General features: G+C 52.9%; 1 long non-coding RNA gene across 7 annotated transcripts in view; it reads left to right on the top strand.

The window, feature by feature from the left end:
- The window catches only part of LOC127920361 (uncharacterized), a 68,510-nt gene that overhangs the window by 32,255 nt on the left and 21,592 nt on the right, over positions 1 to 14,663 (top strand). The window contains exons 1-2 of one of the 7 annotated variants that reach the window (XR_008106073.1): positions 4,634 to 4,747; positions 11,654 to 11,707. The exons of 2 other annotated variants lie outside the window; for them this stretch is intronic. This is a non-coding gene — a long non-coding RNA (uncharacterized LOC127920361). Of the gene's footprint in view, positions 1 to 4,633; positions 4,748 to 9,266; positions 9,753 to 10,119; positions 10,238 to 10,459; positions 10,779 to 11,653; positions 11,708 to 14,663 lie in introns of those variants that run through there. 4 more of the 7 variants (XR_008106071.1, XR_008106070.1, XR_008106069.1 and 1 more) reach the window with 4 other exon arrangements.

Raw genomic sequence — 14,663 nt, 5'->3', positions numbered from 1 at the left:
CAGCATCTGATAGCAATAGCATTAGCACTGGTCTCTCCTCTGGGCCCCTGCCAAGGTACAGCATCTGATAGCAATAGCATTAGCATTGGTCTCTCCTCTGGGCCCCCAGGTACAGCATCTGATAGCAATAGCATTAGCACTGGTCTCTCCTCTGGGCCCACAGGTACAGCATCTGATAGCAATAGCATTAGCACTGGTCTCTCCTCTGGGCCCACAGGTACAGCATCTGATAGCAATAGCATTAGCACTGGTCTCTCCTCTGGGCCCCCAGGTACAGCATCTGATAGCAATAGCATTAGCATTGGTCTCTCCTCTGGGCCCCCAGGTACAGCATCTGATAGCAATAGCATTAGCACTGGTCTCTCCTCTGGGCCCCAGGTACAGCATCTGATAGCAATAGCATTAGCACTGGTCTCTCCTCTGGGCCCCCAGGTACAGCATCTGATAGCAATAGCATTAGCACTGGTCTCTCCTCTGGGCCCCTGCAGGTACAGCATCTGATAGCAATAGCATTAGCACTGGTCTCTCCTCTGGGCCCCAGGTACAGCATCTGATAGCAATAGCATTAGCACTGGTCTCTCCTCTGGGCCCCCAGGTACAGCATCTGATAGCAATAGCATTAGCACTGGTCTCTCCTCTGGGCCCCAGGTACAGCATCTGATAGCAATAGCATTAGCACTGGTCTCTCCTCTGGGCCCCAGGTACAGCATCTGATAGCAATAGCATTAGCACTGGTCTCTCCTCTGGGCCCACAGGTACAGCATCTGATAGCAATAGCATTAGCACTGGTCTCTCCTCTGGGCCCCAGGTACAGCATCTGATAGCAATAGCATTAGCACTGGTCTCTCCTCTGGGCCCACAGGTACAGCATCTGATAGCAATAGCATTAGCCCTGGTCTCTCCTCTGGGCCCCAGGTATAGCATCTGATAGCAATAGCATTAGCACTGGTCTCTCCTCTGGGCCCCTGCCAGGTACAGCATCTGATAGCAATAGCATTAGCACTGGTCTCTCCTCTGGGCCCCCAGGTACAGCATCTGATAGCAATAGCATTAGCACTGGTCTCTCCTCTGGGCCCCTGCAGGTACAGCATCTGATAGCAATAGCATTAGCACTGGTCTCTCCTCTGGGCCCCCAGGTACAGCATCTGATAGCAATAGCATTAGCACTGGTCTCTCCTCTGGGCCCACAGGTACAGCATCTGATAGCAATAGCATTAGCACTGGTCTCTCCTCTGGGCCCCCAGGTACAGCATCTGATAGCAATAGCATTAGCACTGGTCTCTCCTCTGGGCCCCTGCAGGTACAGCATCTGATAGCAATAGCATTAGCACTGGTCTCTCCTCTGGGCCCCCAGGTACAGCATCTGATAGCAATAGCATTAGCACTGGTCTCTCCTCTGGGCCCACAGGTACAGCATCTGATAGCAATAGCATTAGCACTGGTCTCTCCTCTGGGCCCTGCCAAGGTACAGCATCTGATAGCAATAGCATTAGCATTGGTCTCTCCTCTGGGCCCCCAGGTACAGCATCTGATAGCAATAGCATTAGCACTGGTCTCTCCTCTGGGCCCACAGGTACAGCATCTGATAGCAATAGCATTAGCACTGGTCTCTCCTCTGGGCCCCAGGTACAGCATCTGATAGCAATAGCATTAGCACTGGTCTCTCCTCTGGGCCCACAGGTACAGCATCTGATAGCAATAGCATTAGCACTGGTCTGGGCCCACAGGTACAGCATCTGATAGCAATAGCATTAGCACTGGTCTCTCCTCTGGGCCCCAGGTATAGCATCTGATAGCAATAGCATTAGCACTGGTCTCTCCTCTGGGCCCCCAGGTACAGCATCTGATAGCAATAGCATTAGCACTGGTCTCTCCTCTGGGCCCACAGGTACAGCATCTGATAGCAATAGCATTAGCACTGGTCTCTCCTCTGGGCCCCCGGTATAGCATCTGATAGCAATAGCATTAGCACTGGTCTCTCCTCTGGGCCCCCGGTATAGCATCTGATAGCAATAGCATTAGCACTGGTCTCTCCTCTGGGCCCCAGGTACAGCATCTGATAGCAATAGCATTAGCACTGGTCTCTCCTCTGGGCCCCCAGGTACAGCATCTGATAGCAATAGCATTAGCACTGGTCTCTCCTCTGGGCCCCCAGGTACAGCATCTGATAGCAATAGCATTAGCACTGGTCTCTCCTCTGGGCCCACAGGTACAGCATCTGATAGCAATAGCATTAGCACTGGTCTCTCCTCTGGGCCCACAGGTACAGCATCTGATAGCAATAGCATTAGCACTGGTCTCTCCTCTGGGCCCCCGGTATAGCATCTGATAGCAATAGCATTAGCACTGGTCTCTCCTCTGGGCCCCCAGGTACAGCATCTGATAGCAATAGCATTAGCACTGGTCTCTCCTCTGGGCCCCTGCCAAGGTACAGCATCTGATAGCAATAGCATTAGCACTGGTCTCTCCTCTGGGCCCCCAGGTACAGCATCTGATAGCAATAGCATTAGCACTGGTCTCTCCTCTGGGCCCCCAGGTACAGCATCTGATAGCAATAGCATTAGCACTGGTCTCTCCTCTGGGCCCCTGCCAAGGTACAGCATCTGATAGCAATAGCATTAGCACTGGTCTCTCCTCTGGGCCCCAGGTACAGCATCTGATAGCAATAGCATTAGCACTGGTCTCTCCTCTGGGCCCCAGGTACAGCATCTGATAGCAATAGCATTAGCACTGGTCTCTCCTCTGGGCCCCCAGGTACAGCATCTGATAGCAATAGCATTAGCACTGGTCTCTCCTCTGGGCCCCTGCAGGTACAGCATCTGATAGCAATAGCATTAGCACTGGTCTCTCCTCTGGGCCCCAGGTACAGCATCTGATAGCAATAGCATTAGCACTGGTCTCTCCTCTGGGCCCCCAGGTACAGCATCTGATAGCAATAGCATTAGCACTGGTCTCTCCTCTGGGCCCTGCCAAGGTACAGCATCTGATAGCAATAGCATTAGCATTGGTCTCTCCTCTGGGCCCCCAGGTACAGCATCTGATAGCAATAGCATTAGCACTGGTCTCTCCTCTGGGCCCACAGGTACAGCATCTGATAGCAATAGCATTAGCACTGGTCTCTCCTCTGGGCCCCAGGTATAGCATCTGATAGCAATAGCATTAGCACTGGTCTCTCCTCTGGGCCCACAGGTACAGCATCTGATAGCAATAGCATTAGCACTGGTCTCTCCTCTGGGCCCACAGGTACAGCATCTGATAGCAATAGCATTAGCACTGGTCTCTCCTCTGGGCCCACAGGTACAGCATCTGATAGCAATAGCATTAGCACTGGTCTCTCCTCTGGGCCCCAGGTACAGCATCTGATAGCAATAGCATTAGCACTGGTCTCTCCTCTGGGCCCCAGGTACAGCATCTGATAGCAATAGCATTAGCACTGGTCTCTCCTCTGGGCCCCCAGGTACAGCATCTGATAGCAATAGCATTAGCACTGGTCTCTCCTCTGGGCCCACAGGTACAGCATCTGATAGCAATAGCATTAGCACTGGTCTCTCCTCTGGGCCCCAGGTACAGCATCTGATAGCAATAGCATTAGCACTGGTCTCTCCTCTGGGCCCCAGGTACAGCATCTGATAGCAATAGCATTAGCACTGGTCTCTCCTCTGGGCCCCAGGTACAGCATCTGATAGCAATAGCATTAGCACTGGTCTCTCCTCTGGGCCCACAGGTACAGCATCTGATAGCAATAGCATTAGCACTGGTCTCTCCTCTGGGCCCACAGGTACAGCATCTGATAGCAATAGCATTAGCACTGGTCTCTCCTCTGGGCCCACAGGTACAGCATCTGATAGCAATAGCATTAGCACTGGTCTCTCCTCTGGGCCCCCAGGTACAGCATCTGATAGCAATAGCATTAGCACTGGTCTCTCCTCTGGGCCCCCAGGTACAGCATCTGATAGCAATAGCATTAGCACTGGTCTCCTCTGGGCCCCAGGTACAGCATCTGATAGCAATAGCATTAGCACTGGTCTCTCCTCTGGGCCCCCAGGTACAGCATCTGATAGCAATAGCATTAGCACTGGTCTCTCCTCTGGGCCCCCAGGTACAGCATCTGATAGCAATAGCATTAGCACTGGTCTCTCCTCTGGGCCCACAGGTACAGCATCTGATAGCAATAGCATTAGCACTGGTCTCTCCTCTGGGCCCCCAGGTACAGCATCTGATAGCAATAGCATTAGCACTGGTCTCTCCTCTGGGCCCCAGGTACAGCATCTGATAGCAATAGCATTAGCACTGGTCTCTCCTCTGGGCCCCAGGTACAGCATCTGATAGCAATAGCATTAGCACTGGTCTCTCCTCTGGGCCCCCAGGTACAGCATCTGATAGCAATAGCATTAGCACTGGTCTCTCCTCTGGGCCCCTGCAGGTACAGCATCTGATAGCAATAGCATTAGCACTGGTCTCTCCTCTGGGCCCCCAGGTACAGCATCTGATAGCAATAGCATTAGCACTGGTCTCTCCTCTGGGCCCCAGGTACAGCATCTGATAGCAATAGCATTAGCACTGGTCTCTCCTCTGGGCCCCCACAGGTACAGCATCTGATAGCAATAGCATTAGCACTGGTCTCTCCTCTGGGCCCACAGGTACAGCATCTGATAGCAATAGCATTAGCACTGGTCTCTCCTCTGGGCCCCCGGTATAGCATCTGATAGCAATAGCATTAGCACTGGTCTCTCCTCTGGGCCCACAGGTACAGCATCTGATAGCAATAGCATTAGCACTGGTCTCTCCTCTGGGCCCCCAGGTACAGCATCTGATAGCAATAGCATTAGCACTGGTCTCTCCTCTGGGCCCACAGGTACAGCATCTGATAGCAATAGCATTAGCACTGGTCTCTCCTCTGGGCCCACAGGTACAGCATCTGATAGCAATAGCATTAGCACTGGTCTCTCCTCTGGGCCCACCAGGTACAGCATCTGATAGCAATAGCATTAGCACTGGTCTCTCCTCTGGGCCCCCAGGTACAGCATCTGATAGCAATAGCATTAGCACTGGTCTCTCCTCTGGGCCCACAGGTACAGCATCTGATAGCAATAGCATTAGCACTGGTCTCTCCTCTGGGCCCACAGGTACAGCATCTGATAGCAATAGCATTAGCACTGGTCTCTCCTCTGGGCCCCCAGGTACAGCATCTGATAGCAATAGCATTAGCACTGGTCTCTCCTCTGGGCCCCTGCAGGTACAGCATCTGATAGCAATAGCATTAGCACTGGTCTCTCCTCTGGGCCCCAGGTACAGCATCTGATAGCAATAGCATTAGCACTGGTCTCTCCTCTGGGCCCCCAGGTACAGCATCTGATAGCAATAGCATTAGCACTGGTCTCTCCTCTGGGCCCCAGGTACAGCATCTGATAGCAATAGCATTAGCACTGGTCTCTCCTCTGGGCCCCAGGTACAGCATCTGATAGCAATAGCATTAGCACTGGTCTCTCCTCTGGGCCCACAGGTACAGCATCTGATAGCAATAGCATTAGCACTGGTCTCTCCTCTGGGCCCACAGGTACAGCATCTGATAGCAATAGCATTAGCACTGGTCTCTCCTCTGGGCCCCCAGGTACAGCATCTGATAGCAATAGCATTAGCACTGGTCTCTCCTCTGGGCCCACAGGTACAGCATCTGATAGCAATAGCATTAGCACTGGTCTCTCCTCTGGGCCCCTGCCAGGTACAGCATCTGATAGCAATAGCATTAGCACTGGTCTCTCCTCTGGGCCCCAGGTACAGCATCTGATAGCAATAGCATTAGCACTGGTCTCTCCTCTGGGCCCCAGGTACAGCATCTGATAGCAATAGCATTAGCACTGGTCTCTCCTCTGGGCCCCAGGTACAGCATCTGATAGCAATAGCATTAGCACTGGTCTCTCCTCTGGGCCCCTGCCAGGTACAGCATCTGATAGCAATAGCATTAGCACTGGTCTCTCCTCTGGGCCCACAGGTACAGCATCTGATAGCAATAGCATTAGCACTGGTCTCTCCTCTGGGCCCCCAGGTACAGCATCTGATAGCAATAGCATTAGCACTGGTCTCTCCTCTGGGCCCCTGCCAAGGTACAGCATCTGATAGCAATAGCATTAGCACTGGTCTCTCCTCTGGGCCCCCAGGTACAGCATCTGATAGCAATAGCATTAGCACTGGTCTCTCCTCTGGGCCCCTGCCAAGGTACAGCATCTGATAGCAATAGCATTAGCACTGGTCTCTCCTCTGGGCCCCAGGTACAGCATCTGATAGCAATAGCATTAGCACTGGTCTCTCCTCTGGGCCCACAGGTACAGCATCTGATAGCAATAGCATTAGCACTGGTCTCTCCTCTGGGCCCCTGCCAAGGTACAGCATCTGATAGCAATAGCATTAGCATTGGTCTCTCCTCTGGGCCCCCAGGTACAGCATCTGATAGCAATAGCATTAGCACTGGTCTCTCCTCTGGGCCCACAGGTACAGCATCTGATAGCAATAGCATTAGCACTGGTCTCTCCTCTGGGCCCCAGGTACAGCATCTGATAGCAATAGCATTAGCACTGGTCTCTCCTCTGGGCCCCCAGGTACAGCATCTGATAGCAATAGCATTAGCACTGGTCTCTCCTCTGGGCCCCCAGGTACAGCATCTGATAGCAATTAGCATTAGCACTGGTCTCTCCTCTGGGCCCCAGGTACAGCATCTGATAGCAATAGCATTAGCACTGGTCTCTCCTCTGGGCCCCCAGGTACAGCATCTGATAGCAATAGCATTAGCACTGGTCTCTCCTCTGGGCCCCTGCCAGGTACAGCATCTGATAGCAATAGCATTAGCACTGGTCTCTCCTCTGGGCCCCAGGTACAGCATCTGATAGCAATAGCATTAGCACTGGTCTCTCCTCTGGGCCCCCAGGTACAGCATCTGATAGCAATAGCATTAGCACTGGTCTCTCCTCTGGGCCCCTGCCAGGTACAGCATCTGATAGCAATAGCATTAGCACTGGTCTCTCCTCTGGGCCCCCAGGTACAGCATCTGATAGCAATAGCATTAGCACTGGTCTCTCCTCTGGGCCCACAGGTACAGCATCTGATAGCAATAGCATTAGCACTGGTCTCTCCTCTGGGCCCACCAGGTACAGCATCTGATAGCAATAGCATTAGCACTGGTCTCTCCTCTGGGCCCCCAGGTACAGCATCTGATAGCAATAGCATTAGCACTGGTCTCTCCTCTGGGCCCCAGGTACAGCATCTGATAGCAATAGCATTAGCACTGGTCTCTCCTCTGGGCCCCCAGGTACAGCATCTGATAGCAATAGCATTAGCACTGGTCTCTCCTCTGGGCCCACAGGTACAGCATCTGATAGCAATAGCATTAGCACTGGTCTCTCCTCTGGGCCCCTGCAGGTACAGCATCTGATAGCAATAGCATTAGCACTGGTCTCTCCTCTGGGCCCCAGGTACAGCATCTGATAGCAATAGCATTAGCACTGGTCTCTCCTCTGGGCCCACAGGTACAGCATCTGATAGCAATAGCATTAGCACTGGTCTCTCCTCTGGGCCCCTGCAGGTACAGCATCTGATAGCAATAGCATTAGCACTGGTCTCTCCTCTGGGCCCCAGGTACAGCATCTGATAGCAATAGCATTAGCACTGGTCTCTCCTCTGGGCCCCCAGGTACAGCATCTGATAGCAATAGCATTAGCACTGGTCTCTCCTCTGGGCCCCTGCCAGGTACAGCATCTGATAGCAATAGCATTAGCACTGGTCTCTCCTCTGGGCCCCCAGGTACAGCATCTGATAGCAATAGCATTAGCACTGGTCTCTCCTCTGGGCCCCTGCCAAGGTACAGCATCTGATAGCAATAGCATTAGCACTGGTCTCTCCTCTGGGCCCCCAGGTACAGCATCTGATAGCAATAGCATTAGCACTGGTCTCTCCTCTGGGCCCACAGGTACAGCATCTGATAGCAATAGCATTAGCACTGGTCTCTCCTCTGGGCCCCTGGTATAGCATCTGATAGCAATAGCATTAGCACTGGTCTCTCCTCTGGGCCCCTGCCATACAGCATCTGATAGCAATAGCATTAGCATTGGTCTCTCCTCTGGGCCCCAGGTACAGCATCTGATAGCAATTAGCATTAGCACTGGTCTCTCCTCTGGGCCCACAGGTACAGCATCTGATAGCAATAGCATTCGCACTGGTCGCTCCTCTGGGCCCCAGGTATAGCATTCGATAGAAATAGCCTTAGCACTGGTCTCTCCTCTGTGCCCCCAGGTACAGCATCTGATAGCAATAGCATTAGCATTGGTCTCTCCTCTGGGCCCCCAGGTACAGCATCTGATAGCAATTAGCATTAGCACTGGTCTCTCCTCTGGGCCCACAGGTACAGCATCTGATAGCAATAGCATTAGCACTGGTCTCTCCTCTGGGCCCACAGGTACAGCATCTGATAGCAATAGCATTCGCACTGGTCTCTCCTCTGGGCCCCAGGTACAGCATCTGATAGCAATAGCATTAGCACTGGTCTCTCCTCTGGGCCCCCAGGTACAGCATCTGATAGCAATAGCATTAGCACTGGTCTCTCCTCTGGGCCCCCAGGTACAGCATCTGATAGCAATAGCATTAGCACTGGTCTCTCCTCTGGGCCCCCAGGTACAGCATCTGATAGCAATAGCATTAGCACTGGTCTCTCCTCTGGGCCCAAGGTACAGCATCTGATAGCAATAGCATTAGCACTGGTCTCTCCTCTGGGCCCCCAGGTACAGCATCTGATAGCAATAGCATTAGCACTGGTCTCTCCTCTGGGCCCCCAGGTACAGCATCTGATAGCAATAGCATTAGCACTGGTCTCTCCTCTGGGCCCCCAGGTACAGCATCTGATAGCAATAGCATTAGCACTGGTCTCTCCTCTGGGCCCACAGGTACAGCATCTGATAGCAATAGCATTAGCACTGGTCTCTCCTCTGGGCCCACAGGTACAGCATCTGATAGCAATAGCATTAGCACTGGTCTCTCCTCTGGGCCCACAGGTACAGCATCTGATAGCAATAGCATTAGCACTGGTCTCTCCTCTGGGCCCCAGGTACAGCATCTGATAGCAATAGCATTAGCACTGGTCTCTCCTCTGGGCCCCTGCCAGGTACAGCATCTGATAGCAATAGCATTAGCACTGGTCTCTCCTCTGGGCCCCAGGTACAGCATCTGATAGCAATAGCATTAGCACTGGTCTCTCCTCTGGGCCCCCAGGTACAGCATCTGATAGCAATAGCATTAGCACTGGTCTCTCCTCTGGGCCCCTGCCAAGGTACAGCATCTGATAGCAATAGCATTAGCACTGGTCTCTCCTCTGGGCCCCCAGGTACAGCATCTGATAGCAATAGCATTAGCACTGGTCTCTCCTCTGGGCCCCTGCCAAGGTACAGCATCTGATAGCAATAGCATTAGCACTGGTCTCTCCTCTGGGCCCCCAGGTACAGCATCTGATAGCAATAGCATTAGCACTGGTCTCTCCTCTGGGCCCCTGCCAAGGTACAGCATCTGATAGCAATAGCATTAGCATTGGTCTCTCCTCTGGGCCCCCAGGTACAGCATCTGATAGCAATAGCATTAGCACTGGTCTCTCCTCTGGGCCCACAGGTACAGCATCTGATAGCAATAGCATTAGCACTGGTCTCTCCTCTGGGCCCCCGGTATAGCATCTGATAGCAATAGCATTAGCACTGGTCTCTCCTCTGGGCCCACAGGTACAGCATCTGATAGCAATAGCATTAGCACTGGTCTCTCCTCTGGGCCCCAGGTACAGCATCTGATAGCAATAGCATTAGCACTGGTCTCTCCTCTGGGCCCCCAGGTACAGCATCTGATAGCAATAGCATTAGCACTGGTCTCTCCTCTGGGCCCCCAGGTACAGCATCTGATAGCAATAGCATTAGCACTGGTCTCTCCTCTGGGCCCACAGGTACAGCATCTGATAGCAATAGCATTAGCACTGGTCTCTCCTCTGGGCCCCCAGGTACAGCATCTGATAGCAATAGCATTAGCACTGGTCTCTCCTCTGGGCCCACAGGTACAGCATCTGATAGCAATAGCATTAGCACTGGTCTCTCCTCTGGGCCCCAGGTACAGCATCTGATAGCAATAGCATTAGCACTGGTCTCTCCTCTGGGCCCACAGGTACAGCATCTGATAGCAATTAGCATTAGCACTGGTCTCTCCTCTGGGCCCACAGGTACAGCATCTGATAGCAATAGCATTAGCACTGGTCTCTCCTCTGGGCCCCCAGGTACAGCATCTGATAGCAATAGCATTAGCACTGGTCTCTCCTCTGGGCCCCCAGGTACAGCATCTGATAGCAATAGCATTAGCACTGGTCTCTCCTCTGGGCCTCTCAAGGTACCGCATCTGATAGCAATAGCATTAGCACTGGTCTCTCCTCTGGGCCCCCAGGTACAGCATCTGATAGCAATAGCATTAGCATTGGTCTCTCCTCTGGGCCCCCAGGTACAGCATCTGATAGCAATAGCATTAGCACTGGTCTCTCCTCTGGGCCCACAGGTACAGCATCTGATAGCAATAGCATTAGCACTGGTCTCTCCTCTGGGCCCACAGGTACAGCATCTGATAGCAATAGCATTAGCACTGGTCTCTCCTCTGGGCCCACAGGTACAGCATCTGATAGCAATAGCATTAGCACTGGTCTCTCCTCTGGGCCCCCGGTATAGCATCTGATAGCAATAGCATTAGCACTGGTCTCTCCTCTGGGCCCACAGGTACAGCATCTGATAGCAATAGCATTAGCACTGGTCTCTCCTCTGGGCCCCTGCCAAGGTACAGCATCTGATAGCAATAGCATTAGCACTGGTCTCTCCTCTGGGCCCCAGGTACAGCATCTGATAGCAATAGCATTAGCACTGGTCTCTCCTCTGGTCCCCCAGGTACAGCATCTGATAGCAATAGCATTAGCACTGGTCTCTCCTCTGGGCCCCTGCCAAGGTACAGCATCTGATAGCAATAGCATTAGCACTGGTCTCTCCTCTGGGCCCCCAGGTACAGCATCTGATAGCAATAGCATTAGCACTGGTCTCTCCTCTGGGCCCCTGCAGGTACAGCATCTGATAGCAATAGCATTAGCACTGGTCTCTCCTCTGGGCCCCTGCCAGGTACAGCATCTGATAGCAATAGCATTAGCACTGGTCTCTCCTCTGGGCCCCCAGGTACAGCATCTGATAGCAATAGCATTAGCACTGGTCTCTCCTCTGGGCCCACCAGGTACAGCATCTGATAGCAATAGCATTAGCACTGGTCTCTCCTCTGGGCCCCAGGTACAGCATCTGATAGCAATAGCATTAGCACTGGTCTCTCCTCTGGGCCCCCAGGTACAGCATCTGATAGCAATAGCATTAGCACTGGTCTCTCCTCTGGGCCCCCAGGTACAGCATCTGATAGCAATAGCATTAGCACTGGTCTCTCCTCTGGGCCCCCAGGTACAGCATCTGATAGCAATAGCATTAGCACTGGTCTCTCCTCTGGGCCCCCAGGTACAGCATCTGATAGCAATAGCATTAGCACTGGTCTCTCCTCTGGGCCCCAGGTACAGCATCTGATAGCAATAGCATTAGCACTGGTCTCTCCTCTGGGCCCACAGGTACAGCATCTGATAGCAATAGCCTTAGCACTGGTCTCTCCTCTGGGCCCACAGGTACAGCATCTGATAGCAATAGCATTAGCACTGGTCTCTCCTCTGGGCCCACAGGTACAGCATCTGATAGCAATAGCATTAGCATTGGTCTCTCCTCTGGGCCCCCGCCAAGGTACAGCATCTGATAGCAATAGCCTTAGCACTGGTCTCTCCTCTGGGCCCACATGTACAGCATCTGATAGCAATTAGCATTAGCACTGGTCTCTCCTCTGGGCCCCTGGTAGGTACAGCATCTGATAGCAATAGCATTAGCACTGGTCTCTCCTCTGGGCCCCTGCCAGGTACAGCATCTGATAGCAATAGCATTAGCACTGGTCTCTCCTCTGGGCCCCAGGTACAGCATCTGATAGCAATAGCATTAGCACTGGTCTCTCCTCTGGGCCCCAGGTACAGCATCTGATAGCAATAGCATTAGCACTGGTCTCTCCTCTGGGCCCCAGGTACAGCATCTGATAGCAATAGCATTAGCACTGGTCTCTCCTCTGGGCCCCAGGTACAGCATCTGATAGCAATAGCATTAGCACTGGTCTCTCCTCTGGGCCCACAGGTACAGCATCTGATAGCAATAGCATTAGCACTGGTCTCTCCTCTGGGCCCCCAGGTACAGCATCTGATAGCAATAGCATTAGCACTGGTCTCTCCTCTGGGCCCCCCAGGTACAGCATCTGATAGCAATAGCATTAGCACTGGTCTCTCCTCTGGGCCCCCAGGTACAGCATCTGATAGCAATAGCATTAGCACTGGTCTCTCCTCTGGGCCCCCAGGTACAGCATCTGATAGCAATAGCATTAGCACTGGTCTCTCCTCTGGGCCCCCAGGTACAGCATCTGATAGCAATAGCATTAGCACTGGTCTCTCCTCTGGGCCCACAGGTACAGCATCTGATAGCAATAGCATTAGCACTGGTCTCTCCTCTGGGCCCCTGCAGGTACAGCATCTGATAGCAATAGCATTAGCACTGGTCTCTCCTCTGGGCCCACAGGTACAGCATCTGATAGCAATAGCATTAGCACTGGTCTCTCCTCTGGGCCCCTGCCAGGTACAGCATCTGATAGCAATAGCATTAGCACTGGTCTCTCCTCTGGGCCCCCAGGTACAGCATCTGATAGCAATAGCATTAGCACTGGTCTCTCCTCTGGGCCCCTGCAGGTACAGCATCTGATAGCAATAGCATTAGCACTGGTCTCTCCTCTGGGCCCCCAGGTACAGCATCTGATAGCAATAGCATTAGCACTGGTCTCTCCTCTGGGCCCACAGGTACAGCATCTGATAGCAATAGCATTAGCACTGGTCTCTCCTCTGGGCCCACAGGTACAGCATCTGATAGCAATAGCATTAGCACTGGTCTCTCCTCTGGGCCCACAGGTACAGCATCTGATAGCAATAGCATTAGCACTGGTCTCTCCTCTGGGCCCACAGGTACAGCATCTGATAGCAATAGCATTAGCACTGGTCTCTCCTCTGGGCCCCCAGGTACAGCATCTGATAGCAATAGCATTAGCACTGGTCTCTCCTCTGGGCCCCCAGGTACAGCATCTGATAGCAATAGCATTAGCACTGGTCTCTGATAGCATCTGATAGCAATAGCATTAGCACTGGTCTCTCCTCTGGGCCCCCAGGTACAGCATCTGATAGCAATAGCATTAGCACTGGTCTCTCCTCTGGGCCCCAGGTACAGCATCTGATAGCAATAGCATTAGCACTGGTCTCTCCTCTGGGCCCCAGGTACAGCATCTGATAGCAATAGCATTAGCACTGGTCTCTCCTCTGGGCCCCCAGGTACAGCATCTGATAGCAATAGCATTAGCATTGGTCTCTCCTCTGGGCCCACAGGTACAGCATCTGATAGCAATAGCATTAGCACTGGTCTCTCCTCTGGGCCCCCAGGTACAGCATCTGATAGCAATAGCATTAGCACTGGTCTCTCCTCTGGGCCCACAGGTACAGCATCTGATAGCAATAGCATTAGCACTGGTCTCTCCTCTGGGCCCCTGCCAAGGTACAGCATCTGATAGCAATAGCATTAGCACTGGTCTCTCCTCTGGGCCCCAGGTACAGCATCTGATAGCAATAGCATTAGCACTGGTCTCTCCTCTGGGCCCCCGGTATAGCATCTGATAGCAATAGCATTAGCACTGGTCTCTCCTCTGGGCCCCTGCAGGTACAGCATCTGATAGCAATAGCATTAGCACTGGTCTCTCCTCTGGGCCCCCAGGTACAGCATCTGATAGCAATAGCATTAGCACTGGTCTCTCCTCTGGGCCCCCAGGTACAGCATCTGATAGCAATAGCATTAGCACTGGTCTCTCCTCTGGGCCCCCAGGTACAGCATCTGATAGCAATAGCATTAGCACTGGTCTCTCCTCTGGGCCCCCAGGTACAGCATCTGATAGCAATAGCATTAGCACTGGTCTCTCCTCTGGGCCCCCAGGTACAGCATCTGATAGCAATAGCATTAGCACTGGTCTCTCCTCTGGGCCCCTGCAGGTACAGCATCTGATAGCAATAGCATTAGCACTGGTCTCTCCTCTGGGCCCCGGTACAGCATCTGATAGCAATAGCATTAGCACTGGTCTCTCCTCTGGGCCCCTGCCACAGGTACAGCATCTGATAGCAATAGCATTAGCACTGGTCTCTCCTCTGGGCCCCCAGGTACAGCATCTGATAGCAATAGCATTAGCACTGGTCTCTCCTCTGGGCCCCAGGTATAGCATCTGATAGCAATAGCATTAGCACTGGTCTCTCCTCTGGGCCCCTGCCAAGGTACAGCATCTGATAGCAATAGCATTAGCACTGGTCTCTCCTCTGGGCCCCCAGGTACAGCATCTGATAGCAATAGCATTAGCACTGGTCTCTCCTCTGGGCCCACAGGTACAGCATCTGATAGCAATAGCATTAGCACTGGTCTCTCCTCTGGGCCCCCAGGTACAGCATCTGATAGCAATAGCATTAGCAC

This window comes from Oncorhynchus keta, unplaced genomic scaffold, assembly GCF_023373465.1.
Source record: "Oncorhynchus keta strain PuntledgeMale-10-30-2019 unplaced genomic scaffold, Oket_V2 Un_contig_19158_pilon_pilon, whole genome shotgun sequence".
Taxonomy (NCBI): domain Eukaryota; kingdom Metazoa; phylum Chordata; class Actinopteri; order Salmoniformes; family Salmonidae; genus Oncorhynchus; species Oncorhynchus keta.
Note: the sequence above shows the minus strand (reverse complement) of the source record. Positions and strands in the feature narration are given on the sequence as shown.